The sequence below is a fragment of the Mus pahari genome, chromosome X (genome assembly GCF_900095145.1).
Source record: "Mus pahari chromosome X, PAHARI_EIJ_v1.1, whole genome shotgun sequence".
In the NCBI taxonomy this organism is placed as follows: Eukaryota; Metazoa; Chordata; class Mammalia; order Rodentia; family Muridae; genus Mus; species Mus pahari.
The window spans coordinates 91,863,478-91,873,853 of record NC_034613.1 but is presented as its reverse complement, the minus strand read 5'-3'; the positions used below and the strand labels follow the sequence as shown (position 1 = coordinate 91,873,853).

The window sequence follows — 10,376 nt, the reverse complement described above, 5'->3', positions numbered from 1 at the left end:
CAGAAACATCACTGACAATGATCTCTGGAGAGAAGTCACCATTTTTGATCTTTGAGATTCTGTATGTGAGGAAGGGTACGACTGGACTCCACACTACTGCTTGTCATTCTGGTTTGCAAGGTTCAGATTTGGGGTGAAAAAATTGGTTGGTCCTTCCTCCTAGAGAGGATGGTGATGTTCAGAGGAGAATTTAGAGCTTGTAATTATCTTGGCAGCCAAGCACTCGCTTTCCTTGCCAGCATAGGACAGCAGCAAGGTTTAGTAGACAGTGCACCAGTTGCTGCCATCACTAGGCATCAGTCCCCCACTGATGAGCAAAATAAGATCGACAAACCACCAGATCCTCCAAGTGTTCGCAGCTTCCCAGCTGCTGTTTCAGTGTGTCCCAGACAGAAGTGGTCGATTCCAAAGCATCCCAGGAAGAAGGAGTAGAGAAGCGTGGTTATGAAGTGGTGTCCAGTGTACTTTAAAATACAAGGCTTATTTTATCGTAGGAAGGTCCTGGGACTGGCACACTCAATTCCCTCCAAGGCTCCGCACTGGACTGCAGTGTGTTCCACATCACTGTAGGCCTGATCCCCAAACTTGAGACAACCAGAATCAAGTTCCTGGGATGCAGTTGCATTTCCAACGTGATTCACTGGGGCATCACAATCTACAAACTCGTCGGGTAAGTAAGAGCAAAGGATGACTGGAGAGTAAGGGTCACTGTATTCCCAGCTCCTGGCTGCGGGACCCTCCAGGTGAGCGGCGCCTGAGGGTGAGAGATCCAGTTCGGGCCTGAGAGACACAGTGCAACAGCAGCAGGTTCCCCAACAGCAAGGCCGCCTGGTCGCACAGCAATAGGTAACTCACAGGGCAGCTGCCCTGCAGCATCTTCCTGGACATAAAGACAAAGTCAGGCCGCCATGGCAGACCTGCAAAAGTTAGTTTTTAATAGAACTCTTTTATAACCTTCCCATATAATAAAATCAATTTTTCAGCTAGCAGGTAAAAATTCTCTGGCATAGGGAATTTTTCTCGGTGCCCTAAACTCTTTAAAGTACTCTGGTTTGAGTAACAAATCGCATGGCATTAGTATCATGCGTGCCTTTGTAGCTTTACCTCTATCCTTTATCGGTGTCTGCAACTCAGATCCACTTTCACAAAGAACCTGAGCCAAAAGGGCCACTTAGGCCTCTTAACCTGCCCTCCCTCCTTCTTTATCAGATTCAAGTGAGGTAGCAAGGGAAGGGAGATAGAAAGTTCAGAGGTATAAAAAGGCTCTGGCTTTTGTTCCCTGGGAGGTGTTTTTGCACCAATTAATTTATTAACAAGCCCCAAGAGTTGTCCTGGAAGTAGATTGCTGTCTCCATGGACATGTGAGCAATGGGAAAAGAAGCAACAGACAAATGCATACATTCAGCAGCACTGACAGGAAGAGGACAAGAAAAACAAGTGCCCAAGAACTCCATGAAACTGTAAATAACACTGAGCACAGGGAAAGCTCAACTGGGGAAGGCAAGGAGTCAAAGCCTGCATGAACCTGGGATGCCCCGACGCCACTTGTCGTCTTAGCTAGGGTGGTTGTTTGTTTGTTTGTTTGTTAGATTAATTTTTTGGCAAAGATGTTCATTATAGTTTACACAAGATTACCAGTAACTATTAATTTATCTATTTAAAATCAATATTAGATTATACAGTGAAGTATATATTTATATGCTTTAAAGTAAATGCTTATTTTTGTTATTTCCAAGTAATTTTCATAAACTTCCTGTAGCTTGTAAAAATGACACCTACAGATATGTATTGTCAAACATCCTGTAAAGGTTAGCGTATAAATTGAACAACTTCTGTTTACTTATAAAGAACAAAAAACGCTGACAGTCAGTACATATTATAAAATTTAAAATTTTGCATAAAACATAGTGAAGACCATTTATAATTATTTACATAGATACAGCTAATATACAATACATATATTTCATTTCTGCTAACTTGTGAAATCAATTTAGCAACCACCAAATCACACAGCATCCCTGTCCATCCTGGCTCATACCAGTGTACTATTTAACTATTCCTTGGTGCATTATTTGTACTACCCTATTTGAACGTTTCTTCTCCTATTAAGTTTGAAAATGCTTTAGTAACTGCATTAGTGATGACAATTTACACAGTATGGATTACCTCTTCTTTTTTGGCTTTATTCTAAATGAGCATCCATAAAGGATAAACTTTAAATGTACTAGAATTTTTGATAAGCACATTCCTATGACTGGTAAATGTTGATGGGATATTGTCCTCTTAAATATGTTTAAAGTATATAGACATCACAAAAAAACAACCATTACTGTAAAATGATTTAAAAGGCCAACATATAACACCACAAAGCATAGCACTGAATATGCCTGACCATTTTCAAGATTCATTAACATTTTAACCAATTACTAGTACTTTAGCCCATTAGCTTTTGATTCCACGCTGAAGCCTGCAGGTGAAATTCGTTCATTTAAAGGCATAAAGGCATAACAGATACCTTTCTTCACTTGGATACATCCCACTGACTCCCACCCTTCTCCCCCAAGGGGGCGTCTTTTATATTAAAGCCGGGTGATTTCAGACTTCCTCAGCCAGTGCCATATTTTCTATGTATAAACAATAATAGCACAATGATGTCAAGGAAGTAAGATATTACAGTAACCTCCTAGTTATTCAGTCCATAATATTCCATTTTTATAATTTATGTATACAAATATAAATAAATAAGGACAAAAATTAATCCACAACAGTACAATTATTTTCCTGTATGTCAGTCTCTTCTTTTAGCAATTTCTTTTTTAAAAAATATTTATTTATTTAATGCACATGAGTACACTGTAGCTGTCTCCAGACACACCAGAAGAGGGTGTCAGATCCCATTAAAGATGGTTGTGAGCCACCATGTGGTTGCTGGGAATTGAACTCAGAACCTCTGGAAGAGCAGTCAGTGATCTTAACCTCTGAGCCATCTCTTCAGCCCAATTTCTTTTTTTAATTAGATATTTTATTTATTTTCATTTCAAATGTTATCCCCTTTTCTGGTCCCCCCCCGAAGCCTCCTATCCCATCCCCCCTCCCCCTACTTCTTTGAGGGTTCTCCCCCACCCACTCATCCACTCCTGCCTCCCTGCCCTAGCATTCCTCCACACTGGGGCATCGAGCCTTCACAGGACCAAGGGCCTCTCCTCCCATTGAGGCCAGAGCAAGCACTCATACACACAAAGTTACCTTCCCAGCTCCCTCCTTTAGGATCTCCCTTAAATTAGTTATTATCTTTATATCTCTCCTTTTCTGTCTGTCTCTCTCTCTCTATCTCATACATACACTGTATCTCTCCCTTTCTGTGGATCTGTATCTCCATCTTTCTCTCACTCTCTTAGAGACATTATATACATCATTAGTGGAAAAGTTGTAAAATATAGATATAAAAGATTAAACCATTCAGAGTTTCACCACTCAATAATTATCACTGCTAATATTCTGCAGTATGTCTTCATAAAATTGCAAGTTCATGTCCATACATATAAAGGTACATATATGAACATGGGAGTTTCCTTAACATTATTTTATAACTTGATCCATTTTCAACTTATAGTACACTGGCACTTCTTTCCATTTTGATAAATACATACTTGATATTCTCATTGATGAGACATATAGCACCCTACTCTATGGACATACTGTGAATTATTTTAGCAGTGAACTATATTTAACATTATTATGATCTCCAAGTTTTCATCATTACAAAAAAAAAAGGTCAAGAAATAGCTTTACAGGCTGGAGAGATGGCTCAGCAGTTAAAAGATCAGGACCAGCAACCGCATGGTGGCTCACAACCATCTGTAATGGGATCTGATGCCCTCTTCTGGTGTGTCTGAAGACAGTGACAGTGTATTCACGTAAATATATAAATCTTTTTTTGAAAAGTCATGTTTTAATTTAAAAAAGACAAGAAATAGCTTTACGGCTGGAGAGGTGGCTCTGAAGTTAAGAGAGCTTGCTGCATAAATGCTCTTTACTCCAGCATCAGGAGTTCTGACGCCCTTTTGGCCTCCTTGGGCACCAGCAATGCACTCACAGGCACACCTGTAGGAGCGCTCACTGTGCAGCTCCACTTACTGTCCTCCATTGCCTGGTAACACACCCTCCCTTTCCTTTTCTATCCTCAAATCCATACACAAAACTCAGCACTCTGTGTGCCATCCACTCAGCACACACAGTCCAGCAAGTCAGTCCTATATACTAATTATTAATAAATTAAAGAGTAATAAAAATGGAGTGAATGAGGCTGGGGAGATGGCTCAATGTGTAATACGCTTGTTCTTCAAAGTCGAGGACCTGAGTTTAAGCTCCAGCACCCATAGAAAATCTTAATGTGGCAACCATAATGTATAACCTCAGGGCTCGGGATGCAGAAACAGGATGATTCCTGGACTTGCTAGCCAGCCAATCTAGTCAAAGCAACAAGTTCCAAGGCCAATGAGAAGCCCTGTCTCAAAACATGACCGGAGGAGCTATCAAAGAAGACATTAACACGGACCTCTGGCTCACACAGACTCAAGCATGCATTCGCGCGCACGCGCCCACACACACACACACACACACACACACACACACACACGCACGCACTTTGGGATTTCTGACCTCTAGGACTGTGAAGAATACATTTCTGTTGCTTTAAGTCACTGTGTTCGTAGTAATTCGTTATAGTGGACACAAGAAATTGATACACACTGTGTTGTTACCTGCTTAACCTGATAACAGTAAAGAGCTTAGGAGGCTCATTAGGAAAGAACAATGGGGCCCAATATGTGGTGCCTGCTCCAGCATTGCTTGGTTGGTTATTCCTCAGATAACCAGCAGGTGGAGGTGCTATACAGGAGATGAAGAGGAACTTCCTTCCCGTTCACATTCTCCCTGCATTTTTACTTCTTTTGAGGCAAAAATCTCCTGTGTCCCAGGCTGCCCTTTAACTCACTATGTAGCTGAGAATGGTCTTGAACTGCCGGTTCTCTTGCCTCCAGTTTCCAAGACCTAGAATTACAGATGTGCACCACTCTATCCAGATCCCTCTCTCCCGTTAAATAGCTTATTTTCATCCTTCATACCCATAAAATCAGAATCTTCTTTCCCAAAGCAGCATGTTTGGCCCTTGTGCATCTTCAGCTGCAGATGATTTAGATTCCAGAAATTAGATTGGGCATTTCTCTTTCTCCCTCCCTCTCTTCCCTCCTTATCTTTCCTCCTTTCTCCTTTTTGTAACAGCATCTCATGTGTCCTCCGCTAGTCTAGAACTCATTGAGCAGTCAAAGCTGACCTTCAACTCCAAACCCATCTGATTCCACCTTCTGAATGCTGAGATTCCAGACACATTCACAACAACACCCACTCTGTGTGATACAGAGGTTTAGACCCAGGATTCCAACCCTGTTAAAACAGCACTCTTCTAGCTACAACTACAGTCCCAATCCCTAGACTTGGCATTTCAAAGCCTGCAAAGGATTTCTGAAATGTAGCCAAGGCCATGCTGTGTCGCCCAGGCTGGCTAAGAGCTTAATCTTCCTGCCTTAAGCATCTTAAGTATTTAGGAGTGCAGGGACATGCCACCATGCCCTGCTGAAGAGCTGTTAGTATTTACAAAGCTTTCGATACTGGAAAATTGCAACCTTTGATCTGGATCTGTTGGTACATGCCTGCAATCCCAGATACTTAGGAAGCTGAGACTGGATGACTCCATTGAGGCCTGTCTGGGATGAAGTGGGGGTTCAAGGCAAGCAGGAGGAATTTAGTGAGAACTTGTCTCAAAAAGAGAAGTCAAAAGAGAGCTGTGGCTATAACCCAGTGGTAGATTGAGACCCTAGGTTCTGTGTCCAGTATATAAATAAATACCCTAATACTGTGGTCTTTGGAGAAAATGCTCCAGGTTTGTCTTTATGGCCCTTGTGCATCTTCAGGCTTAGCCAATAACAAGACAGACTAAGCTGGTAGCCACTGTACTTACAGTGGCTTCTCTTTAATAATGTCAACACCACACATGGTGCTCCTTCTACTCCAGTTCCCTCTGTCATGAAGAAGATGGGTTTCTTAGCTAGTGTTTCTCAGACAGGAGTGCTACTGATTCCTGCTATGTATTAGTTCCGTTAATCCTTACAACACTTTAGAAGATGCTGTTTCAATGATGCCATTTTAATAGATGAGACACATGAAGTTTAGGGAAGTTTAATATCAGAGTTATTTACTGAGAAAAAATAAATCCAATCCCCAAGTCCTGGTCATCCAGGTATCAAGTTCTGTACTAAGGCAAGGGATTTGGCTTCTGGCCATCTTTCTTTTCTTTGATTCAGCACATAGTGTATCATTGACTTGACCCTTGAACCATGTATCACATGGCATTGTTACTTATCATTTTATACAGAGATGTTGTATTAATTGCTGCTCGTCACCTTGATAATCGACCTGGCAAAGGCAGCCTAAGGATCTATTTTGGCTCACAGTTTGAATAGAGTCCATTATAGTGGAAAAGGCCCTGTGGTAGAGTGCAAAGCTGCACCAGCAGTCCGGGAGCAAAAGGAAATGAACACTTCTGCTCAGTTCGCTTTCCCTTTTGTATGCAGCCTAGCGACCATCCCATTCCCACCACGATGGACCCCCAACTACAAACTGCCAGGTGACTCTAAATCTATCAAGTTGACAACCATTATTAACCATCAAATATGTTATGGGTTTTTTTTTAATTAGATAGCAAATTTCATGAAAAAGAGGTTAGCGAACCTTGACATCCACCCAGAACCTGGTGCTGGGCTTAAAGTCACTGCTTTTTACTCCATATTTGTTAACATGTGATTTGAGGATGTTCCATAGTTAGACCTTAAGTCAATGAACCTTTGATTGCTGTGACAAACTCCCAGAGGAAATGCATCTTAAAGTTCCTTCTTTAAGATTAACTTTGGTTCACCATTTCAGAGGTTTCAGTCCCTGGTTGTTTGATTCCAGTGACTTTGGCCCTGTGACGAAACAAAAAAAAAAAAAAAAAAAAAAAGCCTGGTGGGGAGCAACGTGGAGCAAAGTCTCAAACCTCAGAGACAGAGGAAAAGGCGTCTGGGTTACAAACCTCAGTGTTTGCTCCCACTGATTTAACCTCTCACTGGGCTTACATCCTAAAGCTCCTAACACCACCCATAAGCGCCACAATCTGGCAAACAGGTCTTTATTTAGGATTTGGGAAGTTTGGTAAGGTGCACTTAAAATCCAAATTATAAAAGACTCTTGTTCATGACAGTATACTTAACAATTTAATATGGAAAAAGCCCCTGGCAAACTTCATCTGTGATGTACTTACCATGTCACTATATTTACTGATTTAATATGGAAAAAAACCCTGGCAAAGTTCATCTGTGATCTACTTACCATTAGCCACCAGTAATCGTCTTAAAATGTACCCTGAAGGTAAAGTACGTAGTAAAATCAGGTGACTGCATTAAGCCATTAGTCAGTCAATGTGAGCCCTTCCTGGTTTACAGACAGATCTGCACAGAAGCTAATGTCCTTATTGCGTATTTCCTGAGCTAACAGGCCATTTTTATTAAGCTAATTGTAGAACACTCAAGTTAAATTGCTCAGTTTTATATAAAATACATAATCTCTGGCTGGATATGTAGTCCAGTTGGTAGAATAAAGCCCTAGTTTTGATCTCTAGCACTGCATAAAACAGTGAAATAGCATGTGATCCTCCCTTGCCCCCTGGGGTCACCATGGTTCACGAGGGCAAATGGAGCAGAGCCTATGGTCAGGGGATTCTGAAGCCCTGTAAGTAAGTACAGTAAGGACCACACACAAGGATCAACTGTGGAGAGACAGATCAACTTTACTTGGGGGTGATGCAAGAATTATATAGCTTTAGGTTAAGGGGGGTAGGAATATCCAGGATGGGCAAATGTCATTGGTTGAAGGCTAAGGTACTGAGATGCCTTATTAGCACAGGGAGGCATTCCAAGAATCCCAGGTACTAGCTGAATGGGCTCTTATCAGGAGTAAGGAAGTTGAATCTATAATCTAAGGCTACGTGACATTCTGCAGGTAGAGGTGTGTGTGTGTGTGTGTGTGTGTGTGTGTGTGTGTGTGGCAGGGGTTAAGGCCAGAGAAGGGGAATCCCTGATAGTAAAGGGAGTCCTCCATTTTGCACTGAGCCCAAAATGCTATCTGGACAATGGTAGATTTCAACCTTAATTAGCAGTTGTCCCACAATAGTACTTGTCTATCATCCCAGCACTGTTGAGCTTCAGGCTGAAGGATCAGTAGTTGAAGTTTTTCCTCAGCTATATAATTAATTCAAGGCCAGCCTTGGATACATGAGCTCAAAGATACATGTAGCTTGTAGATCCTCTATTTCATTACTTTGACAATGAGAATGAACATTATTTTAGGCAAATAATTGAATTTGCCCAAGGATAAAGAACACTTCTGGGATTCAGTGAACCATTATGACATGCAAACATTTATCCTCATTAAATTCCATTTATAATATAACTATAATATATCTCTAATAATCATAATGTACTTTAATTTAACTGTACCTATGTTATTCTTAGGTTTATAAATATCAGTCTTTGAAAATAAAACAATATATGGATCTGAAAAATGTCTCAGTGCATAATGGGGTTTACTTTCAACCCTGACAATCTGGGTTTGATCCCTGGGACCCACATAATAGGAGACAGTCAGCTCCCAGAAGTTCTATTCCGACAGCCACACATTCTAGAGGCATGACATGTATTGCTCTAACTTTATATTTATTGGTAGAAAGATGACCATAGGTAGGGAAAGGTTTGTGAAATTCCATTTTTGAAATTAATAAGTGTGTGTGTGTGTGTGTGTGTGTGTGTGAGAGAGAGAGAGAGAGAGAGAGAGAGAGAGAGAGAGAGAGAGAGAGAGAGATGGCCTCAATGCTAAAATCAGAGTCCATTTTCTCCTTTCATTTTTATGTGGATTCCTAAGATCAAGCTTTCTTGACAAGTGCCTTTTTCTATGGAGTCATGGCACCAGGCCTGTGACTATTATTTTTAAGAGATATTACACTAAGAGAAATCCAAAGAATATGTAGTGACTAAGTGTTAACCACTGTGTCAGCTAAGGGGAGTTAATTTTTGAAGACAGGAGAACCTTGACAGAGTAACTGTTTAACCCTGGGCATCTCAAACTTGCCTGTGCCTAAATATTACCTGCGACGCTTGCTGACAGCCAGACTCATGTTCAGAAGGTGGATTTGTGTACAGTAAGCCTAAGATTCTTATTTGTGAAAAGCTTCATGGGGTGGGGTATACTCATGCTTTGGGTTTGTGGAACAGTGTGAATAGAAAGTAATCACATTGACTCTGTTTTTGGTTTGGTTTGGTTGAAACAAGGTTTCCCTATATAGCACATGCTTGCTTCAAGTCCATGATCCTCTTGATCACAGACCTGGCTCCATATTTTAAACCATTGTCAATGCTATTATTAATAGAGTAGGTATGGTTACAGGAAAATACTTTAACAGAGCCCCAGACTTTCGTAGGTCCCCAGACCTCAGCCCAACTGACTTCATGATGGAAGTACATTCTGGCTGTAAAACTCTGTACTTAGATACCACCACCTGCGAAAACCAAAACAAGACCTAATCCATCAACGTTCCTAGTTATGGGAAAGTTTCTAAATATACTAACCTTGCTTTTTGGCTTCTATATTTCTGCTTCTGGCTAACTGTTCTTATTAACTGAAGTATGTAAACCCAAAATATACTTTTCTGTGTGCTTAGAAGCTCACTATGAGAAAGGCTTGGTACTGCACTGGGATCCTGAATACCCAGTGTAGTTGCTGGGTGGCTAATAAAGAGCATCTATTGGCTTAAACCCATGTCCAAGGTAAACCCATGTCCAAGGAGTCTTCTCTGGTGACTGCTGTACACCAATAAGTAACCAGTGGAGATGTAGAAGCATTACCCACTTTAAGCAAATGCAAACCCAGCATGAAACTGAGGTTTGAAAATGCATGAAAGCCACTCAGGTAGGCCACAGATTCACTTGCCAATGGAGAAGTCTCTATCTGCCCCTCCTTTCAGTGCTCATAGGGAAGAACATTTCAGTTCTTCAAAATAATTTAAAGCTTAATATATTTCTATCTTTAGTAGCAGGAGGATGTTTTTCATTAATTAATTTACTTATTCACTGTACATCACAATGGTTGCCTCCCTTTCCACCCTCCCCTCACACAGTCCCTCTTCATTTTCCCTCCTTTTCTCCTCTGAGAGGGTGGAGACACCCTCCCACACACACCAGGTATCCAACATCAAGTCTCTGCAGGGCAAGGCACATCCTCTCCCACTG

The 10,376-nt window shown here is 41.2% G+C and overlaps 1 pseudogene; it reads right to left on the bottom strand.

Moving 5' to 3' along the window:
- Positions 1-258: 258 nt before the first annotated feature.
- On the bottom strand, positions 259-876 carry LOC110313249 (annotated as a pseudogene).
- Positions 877-10,376: the final 9,500 nt, after the last annotated feature.